This window comes from Anomaloglossus baeobatrachus, chromosome 11 (assembly GCF_048569485.1).
Source record: "Anomaloglossus baeobatrachus isolate aAnoBae1 chromosome 11, aAnoBae1.hap1, whole genome shotgun sequence".
Classification (NCBI taxonomy): Eukaryota; Metazoa; Chordata; class Amphibia; order Anura; family Aromobatidae; genus Anomaloglossus; species Anomaloglossus baeobatrachus.
The window spans coordinates 108,316,526-108,333,950 of record NC_134363.1 but is presented as its reverse complement, the minus strand read 5'-3'; positions in this window follow the sequence as shown (position 1 = coordinate 108,333,950).

The following is a 17,425-nucleotide window of genomic DNA, read 5'->3' as shown; positions in this document are numbered from 1 at the left end:
TTTATAATTTTGTTTTCATATCATTGTGAATATAAGACCGGACAGGAATGTGATGTTTAGTATTGTCCATTGTCCTTTTTCTGATTGAGAAAAAAGTGGGCTCTATTGAAAGTTTGTTAAAAAATTTGTTGAAAAAATTCATGAAAAACATTACAGAAAAAAATCCCTAGTGAAATAAATTCTATTAGATGGGGTTTTTTTCTTTCTTTTTTCTCTTTCCCTTGAATCTGTTTACGATTGGGAAATAGTGACAGAGAAATACAGTGATAGCACTAAGATAAAAGAAGATAAGAATAAAAATTTAGATGGAAATAAGAATAATTAAAAACAAACTAGAATTTGGACATATTGGAACTAGTGCTATAGGAGACTGTGTTTAGTCTTCTTTGGGACTTTGAATAGGAAGGGTTAATAGGAGAATTTCTTTGCTGCTCCTTCCAAACCTTTTTTACTGGTTAATGAGGTCCATGTTAGGGTTTCAGCCCTTTTTAATGAGTCCATTTTTTTCTCAGAAGAATTAGAGACGGATTAAGAACTTGGTCGTTCGAAACGCGTCCTCTGTTGGGGCAGTTATTAACATGGACTGTTTTTACAAGTTTGACAAATAAAAGATGAATTTTTAATGAAGATTTTTCCATGGACTTGTTGCTGGAATTTTTTCTTGTTATATGAAATGAGTTCTGCTACCTTCCTTTCCGTGCACTGTCCTGGATAAGCGGTCTCCGGCAGAAAGCAGGTGAGCTGGACAAAGTAAATTTGTTTGTGTCAGGACTCTTGGAGGGAGCAGTATACCCTGTGATCATATACACGGACCACAAGAATCTGGAGTACCTGCGGTCAGCCCAAAGACTGAACCCGCGACAAGCCCGCTGGTCTTTGTTTTTTGCTCGCTTTGATTTCCAGCTCCATTTTCGGCCTGCGGATAAGAACGTGCGGGCAGACGCTTTGTCCAGGTCCTTCGTGCCCGTGGAGTTGGAGGATGAGACGTTCCAGCCCATCATCAACCCCAGTAAAGTCATTCCGGTGACTCCTGTCGCACTAACTCAGATACCCCCTGGGAAAACCTATGTCTCAGATACTGACAGACAGAGAGTCCTGCATTGGGGCCATGCCTCGAAGATCGCCGGCCATGCTGGTCAGAAGAAGACTTGGAGTACGATTGTCCGTCACTACTGGTGGCCGTCCCTCCGTAAAGACGTCGCAACCTTCGTCTCAGCCTGTCCATCCTGTGCCCGAAACAAGACACCCAAGCACCTACCATATGGACGTCTTCTGCCTCTGCCTATTCCTTCCGCTCCGTAGCAACATATTGCAATGGACTTCATTACGGACTAACCCTTATCCTCCGGACACACGGTCATATGGGTTGTGGTGGATCGCTTCTCTAAGATGGCTCACTTCGTTCCCATGGCCGGGCTGCCCTCTGCCCAGGAGCTAGCTGACTCCTTCATACAGCACATATTCCGATTGCATGGCTTCCCCGCACACATTGTGTCCGACAGAGGAACTCGCGCTTCTGGAGGGCTCTCTGCAAACATCTAGGAGTATCCTTGGACTTTTCTTCGGCCTACCATCCTCAGTCGAATGGCCAAGTGAAACGGGTCAATCAGATCCTGACCTCCTTCCTGCGCCACTACGTCAACATCCATCATGACGATTGGTCCATGCTCCTACCTTGGGCTGAATTCTCCCACAACCAACACATCAGCGAGTCCACCTCCAGCTCTCCCTTCCAGGTCGTTTACGGACTTCAGCCTTCTGTCCCGTTGCCAGTATCCTCGGCTTCCGATGTCCCCGCAGCAGATGCTCTGGTTCGGGACTTCTCAACTACATGGAACTTTGTCAAGTCTTCCCTAGAACGTGCTTCTTTGCGGATGAAGAGACATGCGGACAAGAGGCGCCTGGATCCCCCGTGTTTCTCCCCAGGTGATCTGGTCTGGCTTGCATCCAGATATGTCCGATTGAAGTTACCCTCGTACAAGTTGGGTCCTCGTTACATCGGGCCGTTTAAAGTCATCATCAAAATCAATGCAGTCTCCTACAAACTGCAGCTCCCGGCCACGATGCGGATACCCAACTCCTTCCATGTCTCCTTGCTCAAGCTGGTCATCCTTGGTCCCTTCTCCGCTGCTGCCAGTCCTGCTCCTCCTCCTATCGCTGACGATGACATCTATGCGGTAAGGGATATCGTGGCCATGAAGACCGTGAGAGGTCGGCAATACTTCCTGGTGGACTGGGCGGGTTATGGTCCCGAGGATAGATCCTGGGAGCCCCGGGAGAATGTTGGCACTCCTCTGATTCATGCTTTCCTGTCCCGGTTGCGGGGAGGGGGGCGTGGGGGAGGGGGTACTGTCACGCTTCCCGGTCCCCGTGCCCCGCTCTCCGGTCCCCATGGCCCGCTCTCCGCTCCCCGGCGGCGTCCCCTGCTCACCACTCCGGTCCCGGCCTCCTCTTCCTCGCCTGCGCCCTCCATGCGTCCAGCTCCCCGCCCCGGCGCTCCTCTGCGACGTGGGACACTCAGCCGGGCACTCCTGCTTCCTCTGCACCGCTCCCTGGACTGGCTTCTGGTACACGGGCCTCGCGCATGCGCATTAGGGCGCGCGCGTAGTCATTGACCCTTTCTTAAAGGGCCAGCACCTAGAAACAGGAAATTGCATAGACAGGTACAGGGTATATTAGGATTCTCTTTCCTGGTGGGCGGGGCCTGTTCTACGTGTTTAGTAAGCTAGGAGTTCAGGTCCCCGTATTGCTTTGCCCTGTAATTAACCCTGTCTGTCTCGCAGAGCCTGTCCTGCCACTCCAGCCGCTCCGAACCACGTCCATTCCTGACGGTGACTACGGCGGATGTTCCACCACCTCTGCAGCTCCGCCAGTCTCCAGTCCCTGGACCCGTTGGGTGACCCGTCTCATCGCTCAGCAGGTTCCGGATCCCGCCTGACCCTTCAACCCGGCCTTGGACCCTGAGCCTCGTCACCCGGACTACCGTCCAGTACTCGTGTGTTCAGCAACATCCACCTTTCCAGCTCCCCTACGGACTGTCTGGTTACCCATAGTGCTTCGGCTGCCGTGCATCAAGACCCTCTGGCGGGGTGACCGGCCTGGCTGCCTCCTCAGGGGAAACCGGTGTACGGTCCAGAGTTTCCACCACCCGGACGTAACAGCTAGAACAGGCCATGGATCCCGCCGAAGCACTAGCGGCCTTGCAGCAGGAACTCGTGCGACAGCGCGAGACTCAGACCCGCATGCTGTCCTTCATGTCTTCTGTGGATACCCGCCTGAACGCGCTACAAGCAACGGCCACGTCCTTGGCATCTCAGGTTTCCACTGCACAATCCACGGCCGCAGCTCCCGTGGCAGCCTCCTCGGATGCTTCCAAACTTCGTTTGGCCTCATCACCCCGGTACGCCGGAGATCCCAAGACCTGCAGGGGATTCATAAATCAATGCTCCCTCCATTTCAAGCTGCTGCCGCACCTTTTTGCCTCTGACCAAGCCAAGGTCGCGTTCATGATGTCCCATCTAGAGGGAGAGGCACTGGCCTGGATGAACCCCTTGTGGGAGAAGGAGGATCCGGTAACCACCGACATCCAGGAGTTCCTGCAGGCTTTTCGTAGCACCTTTGACGAGCCCGGACGCGCCTCCGCGTCTGCCTCATCCCTCCTCCGGCTACGTCAGGGGACTCTGACGGTGGGCCAATATGCTATCCGCTTCCGCACCTTGGCCTCGGAACTAGGGTGGAACAATGAGGCCCTAACCGCCGCCTTCTGGGAGGGACTCTCGGGTCGTATTAAAGATGAGCTGGCTGGTCGTGACGTGCCTTCCACCCTGGATGCCCTGATTGCTCTAGCGACTCGAGTGGATCTTCGCTTTCAGGAACGATCCAAAGAGGTCTCCCGCGAAAGGCGTCCGATAAGGCACTCCTCCCCACCCCAGAAGTCCATCGCTCCCCAGTTGGCATCACCTGGCGCGTCTACCTACGAGCCCATGCAGATTGACCGTCTGAGGCAGTCTGAGCAACGCAGAGCAGAACGAATAGGAAAGGGTCTCTGCTTCTACTGCGGTGATGGCACACACCTGCTATGCTCTTGTCCCGAGAAGCCGGGAAACTCCAAAGCCTAGGCTTGGTAGGAGAGGCCACCCTAGGTGCTGGGACTCTCTCAGACTCCGTTACCTGGACTATTCAAGTCACTACAGAAGGCAGAGGCGTATCTCGATTCCGGAGCAGCACGCAACTTCATCCAGCAGGCCACGGTGGATAAGTACCAGGTACCTGTCCTTCCACTAGAAAAACCGCTGGTAATCGCCTCTGTAGATGGGAGACCCCTCTCTGACACCGTCTCACTGATCACCAAGCCTGTGGAAGTACGGATCGGTGCTCTGCACACCGAGAAGATCTCCTTCTACGTCCTCCCGCGCATGTCTCATCAGATCCTGCTGGGACTCCCATGGTTACGGGCACACGAACCGTCGGTCAGCTGGAGTACTGTTAGGGCCAGATGGACGGGTAGACCCTGGAGGTGGATCCACTGGGCCGAACTCCCGGATGAGGGAAAGGAGTCCGGTAGCCGGAGCACTGTAGGTAGCAGGACAGTCCGTGCACTGAGAGCAAATGGAGAAGTCCCTGGGACCACGAGGTCACGGATGGTGGTCCGGGTGACGGAGCTCAGGTTCGGAAGCCGTGATGGTGTCAGGCAGGGTCCGGAACCGTTGGAGCGAGATGACGGGTCACTGCAGGGATCCGAGATGGTACGGACTGTCAGGATGGCAGATGGGCAGCGTTCGGGGTTTAAGAAAGGTTCAGTGACCGCGCGCGCGCCCTAATGCGCATGCGCGCGGCCCGGGTGCCAGAAGCCAGGGCAGGAAGCTGAAGGGAGGACGCAGGGGAGCCGGCCAGGAACTGGGAAGCCGTCGGGCGCCGGGAGCGGAGACCAGGGGGCCTGGGAAGTGCGGGCACCGGAGGCTGGAGAGCGGGGAGCGTGGCAGGTGAGCCGGGGAGCGGAGCTGAGGACCCGGGGATCGGAGCAGGGGACCCGGGGAGGGGATCCGAGGACCCGGGGAGCGTGACAGTACCCCCCCCCCCCACGCCCCCCTCCCCGCAACCGGGACAGGAAGGCACGGATCAGAGGAGTGCCCACGTTCTCCCTGGGCTCCCAGGATCTATCCTCAGGACCATACCCTTCCCAGACCACCAGGAAGAACTGTCGACCACGTACGGTCTTCATGGCCACGATATCTCTTACCGCATAGATGTCGTCCTCAGCAATAGGAGGAGGGGCCGGACTGGCGGCAGCGGAGAAGGGACCAAGGACAACCGGCTTGAGCAGAGATACATGAAAGGAGTTGGGTATTCTCATCGTGGCCGGGAGCTGCAGTTTGTAGGAGACCTCATTGATCTTGCCGAGGACTTTAAACGGTCCGATGTAGCGAGGTCCCAGCTTGTAGGATGGTATCTTCAGTCGGATGTATTTGGAAGCAAGCCAGACGAGATCTCCCGGAGAGAAACACGGAGGATCCAGACGTCTCTTGTCCGCATGTCTCTTCATCCGCAGGGAGGCACGTGCAAGGGAGGCCTTAACAGAGTCCCAAATGGATGTAAAGTCACGGAGTACTGCATCAGCAGCAGGGATGTCCGAGGAAGAGGATACAGGCAATGGGACAGACGGCTGAAGTCCGTAGACGACATGGAAGGGAGAACTGGAGGAGGACTCACTGACGTGGTGATTATGGGAGAATTCAGCCCAAGGAAGAAGCGTGGACCAATCGTCATGATGAGCGTTCACGTAGTGACGCAAGAAAGAGGTCAATATCTGATTGATCCGTTCCACTTGGCCATTCGACTGAGGATGGTAGGCTGAGGAGAAGTCCAGAGTCACTCCCAGATGTTTACAGAGAGCCCTCCAGAAGCGGGAGGTGAACTGGGTTCCTCTGTCGGACACTATGTGTGATGGAAAGCCATGCAAGCGGAAGATGTGCTGTATATAGGCGTCCGCGAGTTCCTGAGCAGAGGGTAGTCCAGCCATAGGAACGAAATGGGCCATTTTAGAGAACCGATCCACCACGACCCATATGACTGTGTGTCCGGAGGATAATGGCAAGTCCGTAATAAAGTCCATCGCTATGTGTTGCCAGGGTACTGAGGGTATGGGCAGAGGCAGAAGACGGCCATATGGCAGGTGTTTGGGTGTCTTGTTCCTGGCACAGGAGGAGCAGGCAGAGACAAAAGAGGCGACGTCCGTGCGCAGGGATGGCCACCAGTAATGACGTACAATAGCGCTCCATGTTTTCTTCTGACCTGCATGACCGGCTGTTTTCGAGGCATGGCCCCAGTGTAACACTTTTTGCCTGTCAGCCTCAGAGACATAAGTCTTCCCAGGCGGTATCTGGGCCAGGGTGACAGGAGCCACCGGAATAATCTTACTTGGACAGATGATGGGTTGAGATGTCTCTTCCTCCTTTTCCAGGGGCACGAAAGACCTAGACAAGGCATCAGCGCGTACATTCTTGTTCGCGGGTCGGAAATGAAGCTGGAAGTCGAACCGGGCAAAGAACAAGGACCACCTGGCTTGCCGTGGGTTCAGTCGCTGAGCAGTCCGCAGGTATTCCAGGTTTTTGTGGTCCGTGTAAACAATGACAGGGTACACTGCTCCTTCCAGAAGATAGCGCCATTCCTCCAGAGCCAGTTTGACCGCTAATAGCTCTCGGTCACCGATGGTGTAATTGCGTTCAGGCGCGGAGAAGCTCTTGGAGAAGAAACCGCACGTCACCATCTTCCCGGAGGAGGACTTCTGCATGAGCACTGCTCCGGCTCCCGAGGAGGAGGCATCCACCTCCAAGGTGAACTGGCGGTTTAACTCTGGACGGTGGAGTACAGGAGAGGAGGCAAAGGCTCGCTTTAGAGCGCCAAACGCGGCGTCGGCCGCAGGTGACCAGTCCTTTGGATTAGCCCCCTTCTTGGTCAAGGCGGAGAGAGGAGCAGTCAGAGCCGAGAAGTGAGGAATGAACTGGCGGTAATAGTTAGCGAATCCCAGAAAACGTTGGATTGCCTTCAGTCCAGAAGGAGGAGGCCAGTTGAGAATGGAGGAGACCTTCTTGGGATCCATCTGCAGTCCGGTATCGGTGATGAGGTACCCCAGGAAGGGGAGAGAAGACTGTTCGAAGACACACTTCTCGTACTTGGCGTACAGACGATTCTCTCTCAGTCGTTGTAGAACCAGTTGCACGTTCTCTCGGTGGGTCTGGAGGTCCGGAGAGAAGACAAGGATGTCATCCAGATATACCACCACACAGACGTAGAGAAGGTCCCGAAACACATCGTTCACTAATTCTTGGAAGACTGCTGGTGCGTTGCACAGGCCGAAGGGCATCACGCAGTATTCATAGTGCCCATCGCGAGTGTTGAACGCGGTCTTCCATTCATCCCCTGAGCGGATACGGACCAGGTTGTAGGCACCCCGAAGATCCAACTTGGTGAACACACGAGCTCCTCTGAGCCGATCAAACAATTCGGGGATGAACGGCAGGGGGTACTTGTTTTTCACGGTGATTAGGTTCAATCCCCGGTAGTCTATACATGGGCGTAGGTCGCCCTCTTTCTTCTTTACGAAGAAGAAGCCTGCTCCAGCAGGAGAGGAGGATCTCCGGATGAATCCCTTAGCCAGGCTCTCTGTGATGTACGTAGACATAGCCCTTGTTTCGGCTGGAGATAGTGGATATATCCGTCCTCGAGGTGGTGTAGTTCCCGGGAGCAGGTCAATGGCACAATCGTAAGGACGATGTGGCGGGAGTACTTCAGACTCCTTCTTATCAAAGACGTCCACGAAGGACCAATAGGCTGAGGGCAGTCCCGGTAGGGACTCGGGAACCGGAGGTCGCCGGATGGGTTGTATGGTCTTCAGACATCTCTCATGGCAAGAAGACCCCCATCGAGTGATATCGCCAGTGCCCCAGCTGACTGAAGGCTCGTGTGTCCGCAACCAGGGAAGTCCCAGCAGGATTTGATGTGACATGTGTGGGAGGACGTAGAGAGCGATGTTCTCGGTGTGCAGAGCACCGATACGCAGTTCAAGCGGCTTGGTGATCCAGGAGATGGTGTCAGAGAGGGGTCTCCCATCCACAGAGGCAATCACTAGGGGCCTGTCGAGTGGAGTAACAGGCACCTGGTACTTGTCCACCGTGGCCTGCTGGATGAAATTGCCTGCTGCCCCAGAATCGAGGTACGCCTCAGCCGTAAACCGCGTCTCTCCCGTTGTCACTTGCACAGTCCATGTAACCGGGTCTGAGAGAGTCCCAGCACCTAGGGTGGCCTCTCCTACCAACCCTAGGCTTTGGAGTTTCCCGGCCTCTCTGGACAGGCGCGTAGCAGGTGTGTGCCCTCTCCGCAGTAAAAGCAGAGACCCTTGGCGAGCCGCTCTGCTCGACGTTATTCCGACTGTCGCACACGGTCGATCTGCATGGGCTCATGGACGGAGACACCAGAGGCCGTTGACTGGAGTACGGTGGGCTTCGGTGGAGGAGAGGAATGCCTTACCGGACGTCTCTCACGGGACGCTCTTTGGACCGCTCCTGAAAGCGTATGTCCACTCGAGTCGCTAGGGTAATCAGGGCGTCCAGAGTGGACGGTACATCACGTCCAGCCAGCTCATCTTTGATTCGACCTGATAGTCCTTCCCAGAAGGCGGCGGTTAGGGCCTCGTTATTCCACCCGAGTTCTGAAGCCAAGGTGCGGAAACGGATGGCGTATTGACCCACCGTCAGTGTTCCCTGACGTAACCGGAGAAGTGATGACGCAGACGCGGAGGCGTGTCCGGGTTCGTCAAAAGTGCTGCGAAAGGCCTGCAGGAACTCCTGGAGGGTCTTGGTCATAGGTTCCTCCTTCTCCCACAAGGGGTTCATCCACGCCAGTGCCTCGCCCTCTAGGTGAGACATGATGAAGGCGACCTTGGCTTGGTCGGAGGCAAACAGATGTGGCAGCTGCGTGAAATGGAGGGAGCATTGGTTTATAAACCCCCTGCAGGTCTTGGGATCTCCGGCGTACCGGGGTGGTGAGGCCAAACGCAGTCTGGAAGCATCCGAAGAGGCGGCCACGGGAGCGGGGGTCGTGGCTTGACTAGTGGAGGCTCGGGATGTCGAAGACGTGACTGCCGCTTGTAGCGTGGTCAGGCGGGTGTCCACGGAAGTCATAAAGTTCAGCATGCGGGTCTGGACTTCACGCTGGCGTTGGAGTTCCTCATGCAAGGCCGCTAGTGCTTCGGCGGGATCCATGGCCTGTTCTTACTGTTAGGGCCAGATGGACGGGTAGACCCTGGAGGTGGATCCACTGGGCCGAACTCCCGGATGAGGGAAAGGAGTCCGGTAGCCGGAGCACTGTAGGTAGCAGGACAGTCCGTGCACTGAGAGCAAATGGAGAAGTCCCTGGGACCACGAGGTCACGGATGGTGGTCCGGGTGACGGAGCTCAGGTTCGGAAGCCGTGATGGTGTCAGGCAGGGTCCGGAACCGTTGGAGCGAGATGACGGGTCACCGCAGGGATCCGAGATGGTACGGACTGTCAGGATGGCAGATGGGCAGCGTTCGGGGTTCGAGACACAGCAGGACCGGATGGCGATGCAGGATCGGCTCTAGAAGACAGAGAGGTAAGTATCTCATAGAACACAAGGAGACCTGACTCCTAGCTTGGGAAAACACGAAGAACAGGCCCCGCTCCCTTGGACATTAACCCCCTATATACCCTGTACCTGAGTGCATCATTTCCTGTTAATTGACACTGGCCCTTTAAGAAAGGTTCAGTGACCGCGCGCGCGCCCTAATGCGCATGCGTGCGGCCCGGGTGCCAGAAGCCAGGGCAGGAAGCTGAAGGGAGGACGCAGGGGAGCCGGCCAGGAACTGGGAAGCCGTCGGGCGCCGGGAGCGGAGACCAGGGGGCCTGGGAAGTGCGGGCACCGGAGGCTGGAGAGCGGGGAGCGTGGCAGGTGAGCCGGGGAGCGGAGCTGAGGACCCGGGGATCGGAGCAGGGGACCCGGGGAGGGGATCCGAGGACCCGGGGAGCGTGACAAGTACAGGTGACATTACCCGATGGGGCTCCTCGTGTCACGAGAGATGTCTGAAATCCATCCAGCCCATCCAACGACCTCCAGTTCCAGAGTCTCTACCAGGACTGCCTTCTGTCTACTGGTCCTTCACGGACATGTTTGATAAAAAGGAGTCAGAGGTACTACCGCCTCATCGTCCCTACGACTGTGCCATTGATTTACTGCCAGGAACTACGCCTCCTAGAGGAAGGATATACCCCTTGTCCCCGGCTGAAACACGGGCTATGTCTACCTATATCACCGAGAGCCTGGCTAAGGGGTTCATTCGGAGATCTTCGTCCCCTGCCGGAGCAGGATTTTTCTTCGTCAAGAAGAAGGAAGGTGATCTGCGCCCTTGCATTGACTACCGGGGATTAAACCAGATCACCGTAAAAAACAAATACCCTCTGCCACTTATCCCCGAACTATTCGATCGGCTCCGAGGAGCTCGTGTATTCACCAAGTTGGACCTCCGTGGGGCCTATAACCTGGTTCGCATTCGCTCTGGAGACGAATGGAAGACCGCATTCAACACTCGGGATGGGCACTACGAGTATTGTGTCATGCCCTTTGGTCTGTGTAATGCTCCGGCAGTCTTCCAAGAATTGGTGAACGAAGTGTTCAGAGATCTCCTCTATGTCTGTGTCGTGGTGTATCTGGACAACATCCTGGTCTTTTCTCCGGACCTACAGACCCACAGAGAGAACGTGCAGCTAGTTCTCCAGAGGCTTAGAGAGAACCGTCTGTACGCCAAGTACGAGAAGTGCGTCTTTGAAAAATCGTCTCTTCCCTTCCTGGGTTATGTAATCTCAGACACTGGCCTGCAGATGGACCCAGAGAAACTGTCTGCCATCATCAACTGGACTCCTCCTTCCGGACTGAAGGCTATCCAACGCTTTCTCGGCTTTGCGAACTATTATCGTCAATTTATCCCGCACTTCTCTGCCTTGACTGCGCCTCTCTCTGCCTTGACTAAGAAAGGAGCTAATCCTAAGGACTGGCCACCGGCGGCCGATGCCACGTTCTGCTCCTTGAAACAGGCGTTTGCTTCTTCCCCGGTTCTCCATCGCCCTGAATTGAACCGACAGTTCACCTTAGAGGTGGATGCCTCCTCCTCTGGAGCCGGGGCAGTCTTGATGCAGAACTCCTCCTCCGGAAAGATGGTCACTTGTGGATTCTTCTCCAAGAGCTTCTCGGCACCCGAACGCAACTACACCATCGGGGATCGGGAGCTACTGGCCGTTAAGCTGGTCTTGGAGGAATGGCGCTACCTCTTGGAGGGAGAAGTATACCCTGTGATCATATACACGGACCACAAGAATCTGGAGTACCTGCGGTCAGCCCAAAGACTGAACCCGCGACAAGCCCGCTGGTCTTTGTTTTTTGCTCGCTTTGATTTCCAGCTCCATTTTCGGCCTGCGGATAAGAACGTGCGGGCAGACGCTTTGTTTAGGTCCTTCGTGCCCGTGGAGTTGGAGGAGGAGACGTTCCAGCCCATCATCAACCCCAGTAAAGTCATTCCGGTGACTCCTGTCGCTCTAACTCAGATACCCCCTGGGAAAACCTATGTCTCAGATACTGAGAGACAGAGAGTCCTGCATTGGGGCCATGCCTCGAAGATCGCCGGCCATGCTGGTCAGAAGAAGACTTGGAGTACGATTGTCCGTCACTACTGGTGGCCGTCCCTCCGTAAAGACGTCGCAACCTTCGTCTCAGCCTGTCCATCCTGTGCCCGAAACTAGACACCCAAGTACCTACCATATGGACGTCTTCTGCCTCTGCCTATTCCTTCCGCTCCGTGGCAACATATTGCAATGGACTTCATTACGGACTAACCCTTATCCTCCGGACACACGGTCATATGGGTTGTGGTGGATCGCTTCTCTAAGATGGCTCACTTCGTTCCCATGGCCGGGCTGCCCTCTGCCCAGGAGCTAGCTGACTCCTTCATACAGCACATATTCCGATTGCATGGCTTCCCCACACACATTGTGTCCGACAGAGGAACTCAGTTTACCCCGCGCTTCTGGAGGGCTCTCTGCAAACATCTAGGAGTATCCTTGGACTTTTCTTCGGCCTACCATCCTCAGTCGAATGGCCAAGTGGAATGGGTCAATTAGATCCTGACCTCCTTCCTGCGCCACTACGTCAACATCCATCATGACGATTGGTCCATGCTCCTACCTTGGGCTGAATTCTCCCACAACCAACACATCAGCGAGTCCACCTCCAGCTCTCCCTTCCAGGTCGTTTACGGACTTCAGCCTTCTGTCCCGTTGCCAGTATCCTCGGCTTCCGATGTCCCCGCAGCAGATGCTCTGGTTCGGGACTTCTCAACTATATGGAACTTTGTCAAGTCTTCCCTAGAACGTGCTTCTTTGCGGATGAAGAGACATGCGGACAAGAGGCGCCTGGATCCCCCGTGTTTCTCCCCAGTTGATCTGGTCTGGCTTGCATCCAGATATGTCCGATTGAAGTTACCCTCGTACAAGTTGGGTCCTCGTTACATCGGGCCGTTTAAAGTCATCAGCAAGATCAATGCAGTCTCCTACAAACTGCAGCTCCCGGCCACGATGCGGATACCCAACTCCTTCCATGTCTCCTTGCTCAAGCCGGTCGTCCTTGGTCCCTTCTCCGCTGCTGCCAGTCCTGCTCCTCCTCCTATCGCTGACGATGACATCTATGCGGTAAGGGATATCGTGGCCATGAAGACCGTGCGAGGTCGGCAATACTTCCTGGTGGACTGGGCAGGTTATGGTCCCGAGGATAGGTCCTGGGAGCCCCGGGAGAATGTTGGCACTCCTCTGATTCGTGCTTTCCTGTCCCGGTTGCGGGGAGGGGGGGCGTGGGGGAGGGGGTACTGTCACGCTTCCCGGTCCCCGTGCCCCGCTCTCCGGTCCCCATGGCCCGCTCCCCGCTCCCCGGCGGCGTCCCCTGCTCACCACTCCGGTCCCGGCCTCCTCTTCCTCGCCTGCGCCCTCCATGCGTCCAGCTCCCCGCTCCCGGCGCTCCTCTGCGAAGTGGGACACTCAGCCGGGCACTCCTGCTTCCTCTGCACCGCTCCCTGGACTGGCTTCTGGTACACGGGCCTCGCGCATGCGCATTAGGGCGCGCGCGCGGTCATTGACCCTTCCTTAAAGGGCCAGCACCTAGAAACAGGAAATTGCATAGACAGGTACAGGGTATATTAGGATTCTCTTTCCTGGTGGGCGGGGCCTGTTCTACGTGTTTAGTAAGCTAGGAGTTCAGGTCCCCGTATTGCTTTGCCCTGTAATTAACCCTGTCTGTCTCGCAGAGCCTGTCCTGCCACGCCAGCCGCTCCGAACCACGTCCATTCCTGACGGTGACTACGGCGGATGTTCCACCACCCCTGCAGCTCCGCCAGTCTCCAGTCCCTGGCCCCGTTGGGTGACCCGTCTCATCGCTCAGCAGGTTCCGGATCCCGCCTGACCCTTCAACCCGGCCTTGGACCCTGAGCCTCGTCACCTGAACTACCGTCCAGTACTCGTGTGTTCAGCAACATCCACCTTTCCAGCTCCCCTACGGACTGTCTGGTTACCAATAGTGCTTCGGCTGCCGTGCATCAAGACCCTCTGGCGGGGTGACCGGCCTGGCTGCCTCCTCAGGGGAAACCGGTGTACGGTCCAGAGTTTCCACCACCCGGACGTAACAGCTAGAACAGGACATGGATCCCGCCGAAGCACTAGCGGCCTTGCAGCAGGAGCCCGTACGACAGCGCGAGACTCAGACCCGCATGCTGTCCTTCATGTCTTCTGTGGATACCCGCCTGAACACGCTACAAGCAACAGCCACGTCCTTGGCATCTCAGGTTTCCACTGCACAATCCACGGCCGCAGCTCCCGTGGCAGACTCCTCGGATGCTTCTAAACTTCGTTTGGCCTCACCACCCCGGTACGCCGGAGATCCCAAGACCTGCAGGGGATTCATAAATCAATGCTCCCTCCATTTCAAGCTGCTGCCGCACCTTTTTGCCTCTGACCAAGCCAAGGTCGCGTTCATGATGTCCCATCTAGAGGGAGAGGCACTGGCCTGGATGAACCCCTTGTGGGAGAAGGAGGATCCGGTAACCACCGACATCCAGGAGTTCCTGCAGGCTTTTCGTAGCACCTTTGACGAGCCCGGACGCGCCTCCGCGTCTGCCTCATCCCTCCTCCGGCTACGTCAGGGGACTCTGACGGTGGGCCAATATGCTATCCGCTTCCGCACCTTGGCCTCGGAACTAGGGTGGTACAATGAGGCCCTTACCGCCGTCTTCTGGGAGGGAAGCTCGGGTCGTATTAAAGATGAGATGGCTGGTCGTGACGTGCCTTCCACCCTGGATGCCCTGATTGCTCTAGCGACTCGAGTGGATCTTCGATTTCAGGAACGATCCAAAGAGGTCTCCCGCGAAAGGCGTCCGATAAGGCACTCCTCCCCACCCCAGAAGTCCATTGCTCCCCAGTTGGCGTCACCTGGCGCGTCTACCTACGAGCCCATGCAGATTGACCGTCTGAGGCAGTCTGAGCAACGCAGAGCAGAACGACTAGGAAAGGGTCTCTGCTTCTACTGCGGTGATGGCACACACCTGCTATGCTCTTGTCCCGAGAAGCCGGGAAACTCCAAAGCCTAGGCTTGGTAGGAGAGGCCACCCTAGGTGCTGGGACTCTCTCAGACTCCGTTACCTGGACTATTCAAGTCACTACAGAAGAGACCCGGTTCACGGCAGAGGCGTATCTCGATTCAAGAGCAGCAGGCAACTTCATCCAGCAGGCCACGGTGGATAAGTACCAGGTACCTGTCCTTCCACTAGAAAAACCGCTGGTAATCGCCTCTGTAGATGGGAGACCCCTCTCTGACACCGTCTCACTGATCACCAAGCCTGTGGAAGTACGGATCGGTGCTCTGCACACCGAGAAGATCTCCTTCTACGTCCTCCCGCGCATGTCTCATCAGATCCTGCTGGGACTCCCATGGTTACGGGCACACGAACCGTCGGTCAGCTGGAGTACAGGTGACATTACCCGATGGGGCTCCTCGTGTCACGAGAGATGTCTGAAATCCATCCAGCTCATCCGACGACCTCCGGTTCCAGAGTCTCTACCAGGACTGCCTTCTGCCTACTGGTCCTTCACTGACGTGTTTGATAAAAAGGAGTCAGAGGTACTACCGCCTCATCGTCCCTACGACTGTGCCATTGATTTACTGCCAGGAACTACGCCTCCTAGAGGAAGGATATACCCCTTGTCCCCTGCTGAAACACGGGCTATGTCTACCTATATCACCGAGAGCCTGGCTAAGGGGTTCATTCGGAGATCTTCGTCCGCTGCCGGAGCAGGATTTTTCTTCGTCAAGAAGAAGGAAGGTGATCTGCGCCCTTGCATTGACTACCGGGGATTAAACCAGATCACCGTAAAAAACAAATACCCTCTGCCACTTATCCCCGAACTATTCGATTGGCTCCGAGGAGCTCGTGTATTCACCAAGTTGGACCTCCGTGGGGCCTATAACCTGGTTCGCATTCGCTCTGGAGACGAATGGAAGACCGCATTCAACACTCGGGATGGGCACTACGAGTATTGTGTCATGCCCTTTGGTCTGTGTAATGCTCCGGCAGTCTTCCAAGAATTGGTGAACGAAGTGTTCAGAGATCTCCTCTATGTCTGTGTCGTGGTGTATCTGGACAACATCCTGGTCTTCTCTCCGGACCTACAGACCCACAGAGAGAACGTGCAGCTAGTTCTCCAGAGGCTTAGAGAGAACCGTCTGTACGCCAAGTACGAGAAGTGCGTCTTTGAAAAATCGTCTCTTCCCTTCCTGGGTTATGTAATCTCGGACACTGGCCTGCAGATGGACCCAGAGAAACTGTCTGCCATCATCAACTGGCCTCCTCCTTCCGGACTGAAGGCTATCCAACGCTTTCTCGGCTTTGCGAACTATTATCGTCAATTTATCCCGCACTTCTCTGCCTTGACTGCGCCTCTCTCTGCCTTGACTAAGAAAGGAGCTAATCCTAAGGACTGGCCACCGGCGGCCGATGCCACGTTCTGCTCCTTGAAACAGGCGTTTGCTTCTTCCCCGGTTCTCCATCGCCCTGAATTGAACCGACAGTTCACCTTAGAGGTGGATGCCTCCTCCTCTGGAGCCGGGGCAGTCTTGATGCAGAACTCCTCCTCCGGAAAGATGGTCACTTGTGGATTCTTCTCCAAGAGCTTCTCGGCACCCGAGCGCAACTACACCATCGGGGATCGGGAGTTACTGGCCGTTAAGCTGGCCTTGGAGGAATGGCGCTACCTCTTGGAGGGAGAAGTATACCCTGTGATCATATACACGGACCACAAGAATCTGGAGTACCTGCGGTCAGCCCAAAGACTGAACCCGCGACAAGCCCGCTGGTCTTTGTTTTTTGCTCGCTTTGATTTCCAGCTCCATTTTCGGCCTGCGGATAAGAACGTGCGGGCAGACGCTTTGTTTAGGTCCTTCGTGCCCGTGGAGTTGGAGGAGGAGACGTTCCAGCCCATCATCAACCCCAGTAAAGTCATTCCGGTGACTCCTGTCGCTCTAACTCAGATACCCCCTGGGAAAACCTATGTCTCAGATACTGAGAGACAGAGAGTCCTGCATTGGGGCCATGCCTCGAAGATCGCCGGCCATGCTGGTCAGAAGAAGACTTGGAGTACGATTGTCCGTCACTACTGGTGGCCGTCCCTCCGTAAAGACGTCGCAACCTTCGTCTCAGCCTGTCCATCCTGTTCCCGAAACAAGACACCCAAGCACCTACCATATGGACGTCTTCTCCCTCTGCCTATTCCTTCCGCTCCGTGGCAACATATTGCAATGGACTTCATTACGGACTAACCCTTATCCTCCGGACACACGGTCATATGGGTTGTGGTGGATCGCTTCTCTAAGATGGCTCACTTCGTTCCCATGGCCGGGCTGCCCTCTGCCCAGGAGCTAGCTGACTCCTTCATACAGCACATATTCCGATTGCATGGCTTCCCCACACACATTGTGTCCGACAGAGGAACTCAGTTTACCTCGCGCTTCTGGAGGGCTCTCTGCAAACATCTAGGAGTATCCTTGGACTTTTCTTCGGCCTACCATCCTCAGTCGAATGGCCAAGTGGAACGGGTCAATCAGATCCTGACCTCCTTCCTGCGCCACTACGTCAACATCCATCATGACGATTGGTCCATGCTCCTACCTTGGGCTGAATTCTCCCACAACCAACACATCAGCGAGTCCACCTCCAGCTCTCCCTTCCAGGTCGTTTACGGACTTCAGCCTTCTGTCCCGTTGCCAGTATCCTCGGCTTCCGATGTCCCCGCAGCAGATGATCTGGTTCGGGACTTCTCAACTA